Consider the following 17,811-nt stretch of genomic DNA (forward strand, 5'->3'; position numbering starts at 1 on the left):
ATTTACATCAGGTCAAGGTCATTGGGAAGTGAACTGCTAGTGGGGGAGTTTGCATGGGTTGATTGTGGGTCGGTACTGTCTCTGGTTGGTTGTGTGGTTGATTTGGATTCTGAGGGGTTCATAGACTGGTTGTAGGTCAATGTGTCTGTTGATGGAATTGCTTGTAGAGTGCCATGCTTCGATGAACTAACAAGCATGGTGGGTGATAATCTCCTTATCACAAGACCCATCACAAGACTCACTGATGACTTACAGCTGACCCATCACAAGACCTTCACTTGACACATCCATACCTGGAACCCTTATGAATAGAATAGAATAGAATAGAATAGAATAGAATAGAATAGAATAGAATAGAATAGAATAGAATAGAATAGAATAGAATAGAATAGAATAGAATAGAATAGAGACTAGACTAGACTAGATGACTAGACTAGATTAGACTAGACTAGACTAGACTAGAGTAGACTAGACTAGACTAGACTAGACTAGACTAGACTAGATTTCTTTATTGGACACACAAGGAATTTGTCTCCAGTGCATAAGCTCTCAGTGTACCTAGAAGCAACAAGTAATAAACCAAACACTGGAAATAGTTTTGCAATAGTGGTGAATATCTATAGCTCAGGTGTAGGATGAGGGTGAAGGTTTGTTCTCTGAGCTTAGGGTGGCTTGGTTTCTGAACATTTTTTTACCAGGCTAAGTAACATCTTCAGCAGAGTTTAGGGGATGTCAGTGTCAATGTTATTCTATTATTCTATTCTATTCTATTCTATTCTATTCTATTCTATTCTATTCTATTCTATTCTATTCTATTCTATTCTATTCTATTCTATTCTATTCTATTCTTGCTGTCAATGTTTTATGTACTTCAACCATTAATCTTAAGATATTCAGAATAAATATTACTTTTCCAAGGAATGCAAAACACTGCTTCCATGTTTTTAAGACCATACATCTAAGGATCAGGAATTCAGCAAGGCTATGAAGAAGATGAACTACGGCTAATTCAGGCAATCATGGTTTTATGCACTTGCAGCTATGAGGGAGGCTAAGTTGTGGAATCAGATTCAGTATTGTTTTCAATGAGTAATAATTAGATATAGCAGTTAAAGCAGAGTTGCCTTTTCAGTACAGCTCACAACTATTAGCAAAATCTAAGCAAGCACAATTTATTTACTGGGTACATACAGCCATTAACCAAGCATAGAATATCCAAAAACATTTTTGGCCTGAGGAATTTTTTTCTTGACATAAATTCTGCCAACTTTAGTATATACAAGTGAAAATATAGCACCAAGTTTATTTCAGATGCTGATAGCTTCATTTCTCTGTGTGCAGTGATTTCAGTTCACTTTTCTTTTGTTTCTATAAGACAGATACAATGGAAATAAAACAAGGTACTATTAACCAATCCTCATTAAGCCTTTCTTTGTCTAGGCTGTGGATAACAATCACAATTTATGCAAACATATCTATTTCTATTGTTGTAATTGTTAGCAGAAAAAGTAAATAGGATGCAGATGGAATTTTTGGCCAGGGAAACTATTAGCAACCGGCTCTTCTTTTCCCACCATGTAAAACTAATTAATTTGCCTTGAGTCAGAAATGACATATTGTTTTGAAAAGCAAACTTCAAAAAGCCAGTAATAAATCATTTATCCTGAGGGCTCAGTATATCCATTGCATATACCCAACAAGTTGCTTTCTCCAAAGATGGAGCGGTCTGGGATTTACCAAGATGTATCCTTAAACCCTATACTTCACACATTAGAATTCAACCATTAAACATGGAAATAACAGAAAAACTTTTCTTGTAATCATGTATATCCATCCTATCTGGAATTATGCACAGAGATTTTAACTGATAATCCAGATTCATACTGCATACACTTTAACAGAATAACAGAGTTGGAAGGGACCTTGAAGGTCTTCTAGTCCAACCCCCTGCTTGGGCAGGAAACCCTACACCACTTCAGACAAGTGGTTATCCAACATCTTCTTAAAAACTTCCAGTTTTGGAGCATTCACAACTTCTGGAGGCAAGTTGTTCCACTGATTAATTGTTCTGTCAGGAAATTTCTCCTTAGTTCTAAATTGCTTCTCTCCTTGATTAGTTTCCACCCATTGCTTCTTGTTCTACCCTCAGGTGCTTTGGAGAATAGCTTGACTTCCTCTTCTTTGCGGCAGCCCCTGAGATATTGGAACACTGCTATCATGTCTCCCCTAGTCCTTCTTTTCATTAAACTAGACATACCCAGTTCCTGCAACCGTTCTTCATATGTTTTAGCCTCCAATCCCCTACGTCTTTGTTGCTTTCTTTAATTTTACTTTAGATTACATAGAAACCTAACCACCAAGCTTTGTAAACCATAGGCTGTGGCACAGAATTTGGGAAACAGGCTCAATAGCTGTTTTCAGTCAATGTGATTAAAACAAACTAGGGTCATAATGTTATGTGTAAAGAGCTTGGCAGGTTCAAGTCACAACAGTTTCATTTTAATGTATTTCAAACTATGGCTTATTACTATTAGATGAGAGTTGTAGGCCTAAACGTTTCCACAGCTAGAAATCTACTATACAACTTCAGAAGTTGTAAATTTGAATAAATTTGAAATTTGAATTAAATAAAAGAAGAAAGACTGAGTCAGAAAACCATACATTTTATTATGCCAGGCCAGACTAAGTTAAGGAAAAAACTGAAGGTCTGTTGTCACTTTCTATAAAAAGCCATTTACACATGACATTCCTATTACTCCACATCAAAGAAAGATTGACATGTTCAGAAAGGCCAGGAAAGATCTGTTATCCCCAGGTGTTCCAAACACGTGAGCTATCTCTGACAGATAGGTTGCCCTTCTGTACTTTGCACGTTTGGTATAGTTTAGTAACCAATAAAGAGCTATGTAAGATAATGATGGTGGGGATGATAATGACATCCTCTATTTCTGGTATTTAGGGGAGTGCAATTCCTTATCTGGCCAAAAAAAATAAAACCACCCATACAAAAAGAGATAGAAATCAGAAAAATTTGGGAAAAACCTCAAGGCTTTGTAAAAGTACATGCTATCTGCAGAAAAAAATAAATTCATAAATGAGGTCAATGATGGCTGAGTATTCTCAGGAACAATTACTCTTACGCCAAATTTAAGAGCAGTTTGGGTCACAGAATCCTGGGAAGCAAAACCAGAATATTGTGTAGGAGAGAATTATCAAAACCAGAATAACGCACCACAATATTATGAGTAATTCTTATCTATAAATGATAATGGCATTAAACACGTTTCTCATTGCTGCCTTTACTCCCCCACCCCTTGTGCTGTATCACTTCCTGGTTGTTACTCTCTCAGTTTGAGTCATCCATTTGACTTGCTAATTCTTCTTCTCTATTTTCCCTACCCTCTGTTTTAGTTTTACATGCAACCATGAGGTGAATGTTTGTGGTGATTTGTTCTTCCTAATGCCAATATACAATTATACAAGAGGTCTTATTGAGGTAATCGAAGGAGGTTTTCCAGGGCAACATTTCCTACTTTAATCTGACAGAAATAATTAGTCCGCTGATATCCAACTATAATATATATACATGTTAAAGATCAATGAGATCACTTTTTTTCTCAAAAAAAATTCACCACTAGCTATGATTGTTCTTAGACTGTTTTTTGAACTATTACTTAAGAATGTCCCTCTAAAGCAAAGCAGTGATTCTCAACCTGTGGTCTGCAGACCCCTGGAGGGGGGGTGATGTTGTCACAGGGGGTCCACAAAGGCTTGAAGAAATGATTTAACTCTGGAATTAAGTCTTGATGGTCATGGCATTGGTCTATGGCCACAAAGTATTTAAAGGGTCTGTGGTGGAGAAAAGGTTGAGAATCACTGCTCTAAAGACTTACTTCCTCTAGTCACCTAGCCTGACTAGGTGGCCCAGTGGCTAAGACACTGAGCTTGTCAATCAGAAAGGTTGGCAGTTTGGTGCCTCCTGCGTGAGCAGGGGGTTGGACTAGATGACCTCCAAGGTCCCTGTTACTGTTATTATTATTACTGTTATAGTCTGGATACTGGCAGAATAATCATAGGCATATCAACTGAAAAGCAAGCCTCATTAAATTAACAAGGGCTATTTGGAGAATGAGACCTAACATAAATCACCAACATAAAGCTCGTCTTCTAGGGCTTCATGTGACCCTGGTAAGACTGGGACATGATCTCCTGGGCTCTTCCAAAAAGTTTGTTTCCCAACGTACTTTCTGAATTGCCCCTGTAAAATGGACTTCCAAGTCTTCTCCTGTTCAGGCACTCCAAAAGGATACCATAATTAAAGTGGTAGACTAAAGTAGAGAAGACTATTTACTACTAAAACTCTCACCATGAGCTTTACCTGGCAAAATAGTTCATCAGAGGGCAGCAATTTTGGAACAAATGTACCCCAAATTAGTTAACTTACATAATGCATTCTAAATCCAGGACGCATAACTCTGGAGGGAGTGAAATTTGGGGAATTACATGAGCAAATAATAGATACAAACTCAAGGTAAACCGTTCCAAACTCGATTGCAGAAAATATGACTTCAGTAACAGAGTGGTCAATGCCTGGAATGCACTACCTGACTCTGTAGTTTCTTCCCCAAACCCCCAAAACTTTAACTTAAACCATCTACTGTTGACCTCACCCCATTCCGAAGAGGTCTGTAAGGGGCGTGCATAAGTGCACCAGCGTGCCTACCGTCCCTGTCCTAATATTCCTTTTTACCTACTCCTTTCATGTATTCAAATTAGGTTTATACTTTTACCTGTTATCTTATATATGCTTGACAAATAAACTTATGATTTATGAAGTTGTGGCTGCTTCAGTGCTATAGGCTGCTGCTGCTGCAGTTATGTGATCTTCATTTCAATGTTTGATGACCGTTCTCCTTTGCTTATTCTCCCATTCAGTGGCAGCAAAGGAAGGGAAGGGAAGGAAAATGGGAAGGAAAGGGAAGGGAAAAGGGAAGGGAGGGAAAAAGGGAAGGGAAGGGATGGGAAAAGGGAAGGGAAGGAAAAAGGGAAGGGAAGGGAAGGGAAGGGAAGGGAAAAGGGAAGGGAAAGGGAAAGGGAAGAGAAGGGAAGGGAAGGAAAAAGGGAAGGGAAGGGAAGGGAAGAGAAGGGAAGGGATGCTTTCTGTCAGTTTCCCACAAAAAAGTTCAGTGGGGAAGCTGACAGGAAGTCAGAAGTCGTTTCTGCTCCCACTGCTTTTTTGCCCATCTGTTATCCTGTTTCTCTTTCTGAACCAAGGTACCTACCTCAAATGGACTAACATAGAATTAATCCAAAATTTGGGATCCATAACTCCACTGAAATTGAAATTTGGAACATTTTATGAAACATATTATGGCATAAAAATTATAAACAGTCCATGTCATAATGCAAACATTTCCTGTGCTGTTTTATCATACAAATGTGATAAAACATTTCCTGTGCTGATATTTGACTATGCTATGTAGTTCAATATTGGCAAGATCTCTGAATGTATCCCACCTTGTCCAGTAAAGGCAGTACATCAGAAGTTCTGTTGAAGGCATTGAGGAATCTGGTAAGGTAATATGGCTCACAGGTTGCCCAGTAAAAAATTAACAAGAAAATGCTTTCTTTATTCAGTTCTTAGCAATGTAACCAAAGATTTTATCTTCTCGTGGGAGAGTTCAAACTTGAATGATATCTATCTAGATAATTTATTATTATTCAAAAATATTTTGAGTTGTCAGATCAATTTGTCATAATTTTCTTCTGCAGGAGAATTTTATAGCATGTCTGAGTCTAAAAATGTCTTAAGTCATAGTATGTACTAGATATTGTTGGGCCTATAGCCGTGATGGCGAACCTATGACATACATGCCTGAAGTGACACATGGAACCATGTTGCCTGGCACGTGTGGTGTCACCCGTTCCTCTTCCAGGTTCCTGGCGTGCATGCACATGCAACGATCAGCTGGCCTTTGAGCATGTGGCAGTGCCAGAAACCGGAAGAGCTGGTCTTCCGTTTTCCTGCGTGAACATACATATCAGCCAGCTGTTCGGCGCATGCACATTCGCAGCAGTAACTGGAAGACTTGTTTGCCAGCGCACATGTGCATTCCAGAAACCAGAAGTACCCTATCCGACGCACATACCCCCTGGACATCTCCTCTTCCTGGTTGCAGCCCTGAAGAATGTGCGTGCAAAGTGCTCCCTTTTCGGCATTTGGTGCTCTGCGGGCGGGCGGGTGCTCTCTTTTCAGCACCCAGTGCCAAAAAGGTTTGCCATCATTGGTTATAGCTTATTTTTTATTAAACTCTCTGATCCTTCAGACCTTGTAACCTCTAGATAAAGCTTCAGAAACAGGTTCAAATGGTAACACACACTTTAAATTATTAAAGCAAACATGCATATTATATACAGAATAGATTTAGAAGCAATAGCCTCTTGAAAAAGACCCATCAAAAAGAATTTCCCTAGCTTTGCGTAATTTTCTCTATCACAAATCAGAAATGAAAATGCCTTATTTTAAATGTTGCATATCTTTCTTTACATCCCAATATCATAATTTTCATTGTGTCTTGAGTTGTATTCTTTTCCTGTTTGGCATCAAATTCTATGTAATTGCTATCTATATTTGTCTGCTTCTCTATTATGTAACTGCTTTCTAACCAATTTTCCAGGACATCTTTCTTTTGAAGAACCTTCTTATTCATAAAAATTGCATACTTTATATATATATATATATTGCAAATAAGATGTTTCTCATATTTTCACCAACTGTAGTTCAAAGAAAACTTCAGCCATCTGATACAAAAGACATTTTCTATTTTTTTTTCTTCTCCAATAGTTAATATAATTAATTTTCATAACTGTTATTGGCTTGGGTGAGATTTTCCAGTCCCATTCTTTCTTACTGTTTTGTTTTTAGCTCATGCCTGTCTTTAGCTCATACTGGACATCTGGAAAATCCCACTAGCTTATGATTTACCCTATCACTATATTAGGCTTGTGCTTCTTGAATGCATGTTTATCACTTTAATATTTCCTTGGAATTTTTACCATTTAAAGATAATGCTCCAATGTCTTCTACACTACTCTTGATTTCTCTAACTTGATTAACTTTACCCTAGGTTACTATAATCATAAAATGATGTGCAGAGAGATATGGGAGTCAACTTCATTATTAAGAACATTGTGTTTGAGATAGAAGCAATTTTACTTGAAGTAAACTGTGAATCAGCTAATTTTAAGCAAAAGGAACATCAAAATTTGCAAAGGGACTGTTTCATATCATATTATTATCTACATTTGTTCAAACTGTGCAGCATATAAGATTTCATGATCAAGAAATGAACTTGCAATTTTGTCATAATACTTATTCAAGAACTACATTGAAAACACTACTTTATTTCCACGCAATACAATTTGTTGGCAGCTGTCCTGGGAAGAGTGGGAAGGAGATCAAAGAATGTTAGTGAGAAAAGATATTCTGAAACCTTTCCTGCATTTTCCTTCTGCTGTTTCTTAATGTTAAATTATAATGTTTTCTACCGTTTATATAGTCCTATTTCTGCCTTTTTTTAAATGTGAGATATTTGAAGTAATTATAATGGGCTGTTTCTTTCCACATCAGTCAAATGCCTTCTAATGATTAACACTTTGTAAACATAAAAAACTGGAGGGCTTAAAAGATTCCATATTTGGCAATGCAGACTCAAAGGATACATAATGCTAAAACAATTTCTAGTCATGGAGATTTTTTTTCCCTTCTGTTTTTATGCGAGATACTCCAAAATTAATATATTTTTAAATAAATGTCTGAGTCATCACAAATATTGTATGGTGTATTTGCCAAGCTAGTGAGTGTACATTTGATTAGTGTTACCTAAAGGAGTGAGGCAGTTGTCAAACTTTAAAATGTTGCATTAAAAACATTTTAATTGGGAGGGAAAAATTACTGTTCTATAGGAGCAGCATTCAATAAGCTTATCAGGGCTTCTGTGAACTGTGAACATTTGATATGAATCCACAAAGAGTGCCACGAAGAGTATGACTATATCCTCTATCTGCCATTCTTTAAAGCAACTGGATCTTCTCCTAGATTTGCATGCGCTGAGGCACTTTTTGGGAAAGTACAGTATCTGAAAGCATTCCACAGCTCTAAAATTTATTTCTATTGACATCTTCCATATATTCTTATTCACCCATTTCAGACAGTATATGAATTCCATCATGGGCATATATCAAGTGATTAGGGTTATGATATCAGGATTTTGTTGTAGCCTCTCTCTTGTCATCATCAGCTATTCACTCATGTCTGACATGTCTGACCCTCAGCCATTCTATGGATCAGCACTCTCCATACCCCTCTGTCTTGCACTGCCTCCTTCAGATCCACCATGATCATTTCAGTGTCATCTTTATAGTGTCCAGCTAGCGGATGCTAGGCAGCCCCTTCTCCTTTTTCCACTTATCACTCCCAGTATGATTGACTTTTCAAGTGAGTCAACTCTTATGACATGATCAAAGTACGACACCCTCTGTTTGGCGATCTTAGTTTCCATATATTTTTGGTGAGGTTCATTCTAGGATTTCTTTGTTATTTTTGCAGTCCATGGAATGCATAATAGACGTCTCCAGCACCACAGTTCAAGGGTGCCCACCCTTGTCCTATCTGCCTTTTTCAGAGTCCAAGTTTTATAACTATAAGTACCAATTGGAAATCCCAAAGGTGCTTTTTCGACTGGACTTTCTGGTTTTTCTTTGAAGACGTTTCACTTCTCATCCAAGAAGCTTCTTCAGCTCTGACTGGATGGTGGGGAATGGAAGGATTTATACTCCTTGCAGACATTGGTCATTTGCATTCTTTTTAGCAAGTCATTAAGGCCACTGTGTTTTAGACTAGAGATAGATGATGTCATATCCCTCCCCCTTGATTGAGAGCAGGCTGTTCAATTGTGATATAAATGGCCTCTTTGACCTCTCTTTCAAACCAGCGGTCCACTTTGTACTTTGCTGTCCTCCAGCTGGCCTTAACGACTCACTAAAAGAATGCAAATGACCAGCTGTCTGCAAGGAGTATAAATCCTTCCACCATCCAGTTACAGCTGAAGAAATTTCTTTGATGAGAAGTGAAACATCTTCAAAGGAAAACCAGAAAGTCCAGTTGCCTCTTGAAAAAGCACCTTTGGGACAACCATGACCTAAGTGACTAAGAATCTCCATAGACATTTAGCAATTGGAAAAATTATTGCATTAACTTATTTGCATTTGGTTGTGAAACTGATGTCTTTACTCTTCCAGGTGTTATTTATGCCAGACATTGCAGTTTTTCCAAGTGCTGTACACCTTCTGATCTCAGGGCCGCAGTCAGCAATGGTGGATTTTAGAGCCCAGGAAGATGAATTCCTTTACTGTTTCTATGGTCTCATTCTATGGTCTCATTGTCGATCTGCATTCTAACTTTGTGTTCCCTGCAATTGTCATTATCTTTGTTTTCTTGATGTTAAGGTGCAGACCAAATTTTTCACTTTCATCTTTGACTCTCAGGATTACTCACTCCAGATCCTCCTTGCTTTCCATGAATAATGTTGTATATCATCTGCATATTGGAGGTTGTTGATGTTCTTACCGTTGATTTTCTCTGTATACTTCACACTTAATATTTCTCTCCATATTGCATGAAACTGCAATTAAAAGCAGAATGGCAAGAAAAGTTAAGCAGAGTTAAAAAGATTGAGCTGTATAGTACTACCTTATCTGAACATCCTGTATACTGCAATGGTGGGATTCAACCGGTGTAATAACCGGTTCGCTGAGCGCGCACTTCGGTCTAAAACTTACCTTCGACTGCAGCCCCAGTGAGTAAAACAACTGAGGTGCAGCAATCCGCTCTGTCGCGCCTATCAGCTGGGCTTCAAAAGAAGAAAATAAAGGTCAGTATAGCGCCAGGGCAGGTGGGTGGGCCCACATGATTGTCGGAGCTAACCAGTTTGCTCTCAGCTGATCGTTGAAGCAACCGGCTCGCCCAAACCGGTCTGAATAGGCTGAATCCCACCCCTGGTATACTGTGTGTGAAGAGTTGACATCAAAAAGGTCCTAATGTTGCTTCTTCACTACAGTATTTCAGAGGATCTTTGATAATGATGTTTCCAACAATATCATGTTTTCTGGTCTTTCTTCACTCAGGATTGGCTATGCACTTCCCTTTATTTTTGCCGATTAGGCACATATATTTGTAGTGACTGGAAGAAAGAACAGAGGGGCTCAAACCACATCCATTTGGGGGATATGTGAAGGAATATTAGCTATTTACTGACAGGGAGGAAAAGGAAATTCTACTAATTAGAATAAAGGTGCAGCCATTCTAACATTTGTCCCCAATTGGATAAGTTCAGGAAACTCACAAACAAGGACAGGAGGATAGTATCCCACTTTTTAAGATATTATACCCATGATTCGGGAAGTAAACTTCCATCAGATCTAGTTGAGACCGAAATCCAAGCTCTATGAACCTGTGCAATCCCCTTGGAAAGCTCTCTAAATTAAAGCTTTCACCACAACTCTTTGCTAAGTTTATATTTGGTGGTTATTTGTTTTAATTTTTTAATGGAATTGTATACGGTGGGTGTGTTATCAGTTGCATATTCTGGGTAAGGCTCCAAGAGTCTTTTGACTTCAGTGGAATTGAAATATAAAAAAATAAACTGATAGAAATGAATAATACATAATAAAATGAAGAGTAAGATTAGCATCAAAATAACAGAGTGGTACTACAGTGGCCTAGAGGTGAAGCTCTCACCTCACAATCAGGAGGCTGTGAGTTTGATCCTAGGTAGAAGCAGTTATTTCTCTCTCTGGGCACACTGGGTATATGTCTGCTGGTATATGGAGTATATGGGGTATGTTGGGTTGTTAAAAAAGGGTGATGATTAACAATCAAAATAACAAAAAGCAAGAGATATAGCAATAGCATTTAGACTTATATATTGCTTCATAGTGCTTTTGCAGCCCTCTCTAAACTGTTTACAGAGTCAGCATATTGCCCCCAACAATCTGGGTTGCACCTTTAAAACAACAATAAAGGCTAGGAGAGCCTTCAGACAAAAACTTTAAACTGGGTCAAACTTTAAGAAATTAACATCTGCATCCTGGAATATGATGCATAAAAGAAGTTTGTTGATAAATGATATTGATAACAGGTTTTAATTTGCTATGTTCATTAGGCATTGGTTCCAAAGGTACTATCTGACTTTTGATGGATTGATCCTGTGCCATCGTTTTCAAATCCTAATAAACACAATTCCCCATGACAATTGATCCCCAACCTGTTCCTTCAACTCTCCCATGGATGGACCCCAGGTGGGTCCATCCACCTGGCTACTGGTCATTCTCTTCATCTCTTTCCTTCCGCCTTTCCCAGCATTAGGACCTTTTCCCGAAGCTGGGTCTTCCATAATGTGTCCAAAGTTAGATAATTAGAGCCTATCTATTTGTGATTTGATTGAGAACTCTGGGATGAACCTTCCTACCTCGAGTAACATAAATCTTTATTAAACCGTATTGTAATACTAAACAGTGTAACCAATTACATGGGATTTAAGGTGTCTGTCTATGAGTTTCAGGATGCAAAAGCTTGCCTTTGGGGAGCTGTAAAAAAAGGGTGTATCCCATAAAGCAAGGCTAGTATAAGATTTCAGTGTGCCGCTAGCATGCTGATGAACACCCAGGGGATTAGTATGGAAAACATTTGGAAATGTTTATTAAATACTGCATTACTTTAGAGCCACAGCACAATGTCTACTCCAATTGCAAACGCCTTGTGTTAATGGACCTTTCCCGGATGTTAGTAAACAATTAAAAATGCCCCCAATAGGATGAGAAAAGAAAGGAGTATCAAAACTAATAGCAGAAGATAACCACTTCACATGGTACCCTGTTTCCCCCAAACTAAGACATCCCCTGATAATAAGCCCAATCGGGCTTTTGAGTGCATGGCCATAAGGCCAAGCGCTTATTTCAGGGTTCAAAAAAATATAAGACAGGGTCTTATTTTGGGGGAAACACAGTACTCTCAGTATGCCCTTTCATTTCAGCCAACTAAATGCAGAAGCAAAATTGTGCACTGTACAGTTTTGCTGAAAGGATAGACCATCCCAAATGCAACAGGAACTACACTTGAAAAAAATGGAGGCAGGGAGCAGTCGCTGCAATATAAAATTTGGCACTGTGTGCCATAAATATAGAATAGAATAGAATTTTTTATTGGCCAAATGTGATTGGACACACAAGGAATTTGTCTTGGTGCATATGCTCTCAGTGTACATAAAATAAAAGATACGTTCATCAAGAATCATAAGGTACAACATCTAATGATAGTCATAGGGTACAAATAAGCAATCAGGAAACAATATCAATATAAATCGTAAGGATACAAGCAACAAAATTACAGTCATACAGTCATAAGTGGAAGGAGATGGGTGGTAGGAACAATGAGAAGATTAATAGTAGTGCAGACCTAGTAAATAGTTTGACAGTGTTGAGGGAATTATTTGTTTAGCAGAGATGGCATTCAGGAAAAAACTGTTCTTGTGTCTAGTTGTTCTGGTTTGCAGTGCTCTATAGTGTCATTTTGAGGATAGGAGTTGAAACAGTTTATGTCCAGGATGTGAGGGGTCTGTAAATATTTTCACAGTCCTCTTTTTGACTCGTGCAGTATACAGGTCCTCAATGGAAGGCAGGTTGGTAGCAATTGTTTTTTCTGCAGTTCTAATTATGCTCTGAAGTCTGTGTCTGTCTTGTTGGGTTGCAGAACCAAACCAGACAGTTATAGAGGTGCAGATGACAGACTCAATAATTCCTCTGTAGACCTGTATCAGCAGCTCCTTGGGCAGTTTGAGCTTTCTGAGTTGGCGCAGAAAGAACATTCTTTGTTGTGCTTTTTTGATGACGTTTTTGATGTTAGCTGTCCATTTTAGATCTTGTGATATGGTAGAACCTAGAAATTTGAAGGTCTCTACTGTTGATACTGTGTTGTCTAGTATTGTGAGAGGTGGGAGTATGGAAGGGTTTCTCCTAAAGTCTACCACCATTTCTACGGTTTTGAGTGTGTTTAGTTCCAGATTGTTCCGGTCACACCGCGAGGCTGTTGTTCAACCTCCCATCTATATGCGGATTCATCATTGTCTCGAATGAGATCGATCACTGTTGTGTCATCTGCGAACTTCAGTAGTTTAACTGATGGATCATTAGAAATGCAGTCATTGGTATACAGAGAGAAGAGAAGTGAGGAGAGCACACAGCCTTGGGGGGCCCTGTGCTAATTGTACAGGTATCTGATGTGATTCTGCTTAGCTTCACCTGCTGCTTCCTGTTTGTTAGGACACTTATGATCCACTTACAAGTGTGTTCAGATACCTGTAGCTGGTTTAGCTTAGTTAGAAGTGTGTCTGGAATAATGGTATTGAATGCTCAACTAAATTCTACAAAGAGGACCCTTGCGTAGGTCTTTGGAGATTCAAGATGTTGTAGGATGTAGTGCAGAGCCATATTAATAGCATCATCTGTTGATCTATTTGCTCAGTATGCAAATTGCAAGGGGTCTAACAGCAGATCCATGATGGTTTTCAAGTGGGACAGCACCAGCCTTTCAAAGTTTTCATTACTACAGATGTTAGAGCAACTGGTCTGTAGTCATTCAGTTCCTTGATGGTGGGCTTCTTCGGCACTGGGATGATAGTAGAGCATTTGAAGGAACATAGCATATCTCTAGTGATTTATTGAAGATTCGGGTGAAGATGGGGGCCAATTGGTCAGCACAGACTTTTAAGCAAGAAGGAGTTATCTTGTCCGGGCCTGGAGCTTTTCCTGGCTTTTGTTTGTGAAATAGGTCTTGCACTTCCTTTTCTGTGATCACTAGGGGTTGTGAACCCAATGAGATGGCGTCAGTTGTAGGAGGCTTGGCTGTTGTTGGTATATCTGAGATGGGGGTTGTGGAGATAGGTGGCTGTAGTTTCCTTTCAAACCTGCAGTAGAACACATTCAGGTCATCTGCCAGTTGCTGATTTCCTTCAGCCTGGGAGGGAGGTTTGCCGTAGCCAGTGATATTTTTAAGAGTTTTCCACATGTTTGCTAATTCATTTGTTGAGAACTGATTCTTTAGCTTTTCAGACTAGCTTCTTTTTGCTGCTCTGATCTCCCTTGTTAGTACATTTCTGACCTTATTATACAGCATTTTATCACCTTTTCTGTAGACTTCCTCTTTGGAACAACGTAGCTGCTTAAGTTTAGCTGTGAACCAAGGTTTGTTATTACTGTATATTCGCAAGTTCCTAGTGGGTACACATAGATCTTCACAGAAGCTGTCATATGATGTTACAGTCTCTGTGAGTTCATCTAAGTCTGCAGAGGTATTTTCAAAAACATTCCAATCAGTGCAGTCAAGGCAGGCCTGTAGCTTTAACTTTGCCTCCTCTGTCCAGGTCTTCACTGATTTAATTGTTGGTTTTGTAGTTTTAAGTCTTTGCCTGTAAGCAGTTACAAGGTGAATCATGCAATGATCAGAGTGTCCCACAGCTGTTCAGGGTAAGGACTGATAAGAATCTTTTAGTGTTGTATAGCAATGGTCTAAAGTATTCTTGCCTCTAGTGGGACAATTAACATGCTGAAAGTATTTTGGTAGCTCTTTCCTTAAGTTTGCTTGTTTAGATCTCCCAAAATAATGGCCAGTGAATCAGAGTATTTGGCTTCAGCCTCCATAATTTGGTCAGCTATAGTTCATAATGCCTTTTTTACACAGGCTTGTGGTGGGACATAAACAGCAATTAGAAGAAATGAGGAAAATTCAAGAGGCGAATATTATGGTTTGCAGTTGATAATTAATGTCTCTAAGTTTTCATCACAGAATTTATATATTATAGTTATATGCTGAGACCAGCTGTTCTTGATATATAAGCATAAGCCTCCTCCCTTCTTTTTACCAGATGTTTCTGCAATTCTGTCTGATCATTGAATCTGAAACCCTGGGATATGCGGGCTGCTATCTTCAATTGATTCATTTAACCAGGTTTCAGAGAAGCATAGGGCTGCTGAATTGTAAAAGTCAGAATTGTATCTGTTTAAAAGGAGTATTTCATCCATCAAGTGATTGGTTAGGAAAATTGAAGGCAGAGGAGTTTTATTTCTCCTGTTCCTTAATCTGTTTAAAATTCCCGCCCTTTTACCTCTCTTTCTTCGCTTCCTCCATTTGGTTGTTTTGGTAATCCATGGCTTTGGGGAAATTGCTTCTTCCTGTGTTAGAATCTCCACCACGTTTGTAAAGACAGGGGGAGTAAGATCACAGAAAGCTGCTCCTTAAAGAAATGTTGCTTAATTTTTAGCAGATGGTCTCATAAGAAATCCGTAGTGAGTTGCAGAGAATAATTAAAAATAAAGAAACCATTAGAGAGCATTTCACCGATGCAGCCTTCAGCGGCGCCATCTTGGATCTACTCCAATATATAAATATGGAAAATAGAGACCTGGAAAAGTACCCTGAATCTGAACCTGTAGTTTTAAATCATCTTCCTGACTATGTTATGCAATCTGGTGGAAAACTCATCTAAATAAACAATAAACATTGACAACTTGAGATGATCCAATGGTTGTTTTACTCTCTAAAGCTAGCAATTTGTACTAAGCCACTGGTCTTTTGCAACCAGACAAACCAAGATTATATAGGTCTTACACAGAATGTTGACCAAAGGTAATGTGAGCATACATATTTGTTGTTGTTCTTGTTAGTTGCAAAGTCATGTCAGGCCACTCTTTTGAAGACAACAAAGTCCATATTTTGGACAGAGAGGACCACTGGTTTGAAAGAGGGGTTAAAGAAGCCTTCTAAATTAAGTATCTGGGTATATGGTTGACCGCCAGATGTTCCTCCATAAAGGAGGATAACTATCTTTCTCTTTACAGCCAGATGCTCAGAGACTTAGAAAGATGGAAAAATCTCCAGCTATCAATTTTGGGAAGGGTGGCAACCATTAAGATGTGCGTGTTACCCAAATGGTTATTTCTATTCCAAACAGCCCCGGTAAGGTTGAATAAAGAGTTTTTTACAAATCTGGATAGGAGTATATCTAAATTTATTTGGCAGGGAAAGAGACCGCGGATTAGACTTAAAATGTTACAAGAACCCAAAAATAGAGGAGGATTTGGACTCCCAAATTGGGAGCTCTATCACCAAGCAGCGAACTTGATTTGGGTGAAAGAATGGATGGTCCTACAAAAGAGACGACTTTTGACATTTGAGGGAGCCGGTCTTCAACATGGCTGGCACTATTTCCTATGGCCAGGAGCATCCGGCCGCCCTAGACACTTTGATGATCACTATTTACGTAGGACGCTTGGGTACACTTGGGAAAAGGTTAGAAGAAGAGTATATTTAAAAGTTCCATGTTGGATTTCGGCGCAGGAAGCTCAGGTTTACCCGACATTGTATAAAGGGGAGAAAACCTTGACGTATGAAGGCTTTTTGGATGTTCAGGGTAATCCGAAGTCACGAGAATTATTAACTCTTCAAGGATATAAGATAGACTGGTGGTCTTATTCTCAAGTGCACTCCAGGTATAAAAAAGATTTACATAGTGAAGGAATCTACCGTAAAAGACAAGAATTGGATAAGATCTTATTAGAAGGAGGGAAAGGGATATTATCTAAATGTTATGCATATTTATTGTCTCTGCAGATAGGACAGGATGTAGTGAAGGATTGTATGATAGCATGGGGGCGAAATTTTGGATATTCCCTTGACTTCCAGCAATGGGAACAGATTTGGTTGAAAAATATGAAATTAACCATGGCCTCCTCATATAAAGAAAACATATATAAAATGGTCTACCGGTGGCATCTCCCCCCGGCGAGATTAGCTAAAATGTTTCCCGGGACATCTGCCTGCTGTTGGAAGTGCGGTTACAGCAATGGAACCTATTTTCACCAATGGTGGACCTGCCCGCAGGCGGTTAAATATTGGAAAAAAATACGGCAATGGATTTTGGAAATTACACAGATTAATTTGGAACTAAGACCTGAGATTTTCCTATTGGGGGCAAAACCTTTGAATATTAAATCAGATATATGGTTCTTGTTGATTCACATTATCACTGCAGCAAGATTAGCGTATGCGCAGGAGTGGAAAAATCAATACTTACCGATAGATTTGAAAATAATATATAAAATTAATGAGTGTGCGGAATCAGATAGATTAACTAGATTGATCAATGGTAAAAAAGATTCAGAATTTTATAACAGTTGGAAAGTATGGTACGATTGGGTCCAGAAAAGGTGGGATAGAATAGATATATGATGATGTATATATATATGGTGGCAAATATGTATGTATAAAGGAATGATTTTATACTTATGGACAATGTAATCATATTATACCATGGTGGCAGGATTGTATATTTTATTTGTGTATTAGTGCATAGAATATATTAATAAAAATTTTAAAAAAAAAAAAAAAAGAAGCCTTCTATGTCAAAACTGAACAGCCTTCTCTTAACAGAGGGGGAGGAATACATTATCTATCTCCAATCTGCAACACAGTCCTTTCAACAGTTCCAAGAAGGCTCCACACCAATTTGCACCACTCAAGTGATCCTGATGACATCGATAAACCTCCAGTTGACCTTAACAACCTGCTAAAAGAATGCAATGTCCAGCTATCTGCAAGGAGTATAAATCCTTCAATTCTCCACCATCCAGTCAGAGCTAAAGCAGCTTCTTGGATGAGAAGTGAAACGTCTTCAAAGAAAACCAGAAAGTCCAGTTGCC

The sequence above is a fragment of the Pituophis catenifer genome, unplaced genomic scaffold, assembly GCF_029215685.1.
Source record: "Pituophis catenifer annectens isolate HBS135680 unplaced genomic scaffold, rPitCat1.0.hap2 SCAF_1, whole genome shotgun sequence".
NCBI lineage: Eukaryota > Metazoa > Chordata > Lepidosauria > Squamata > Colubridae > Pituophis > Pituophis catenifer.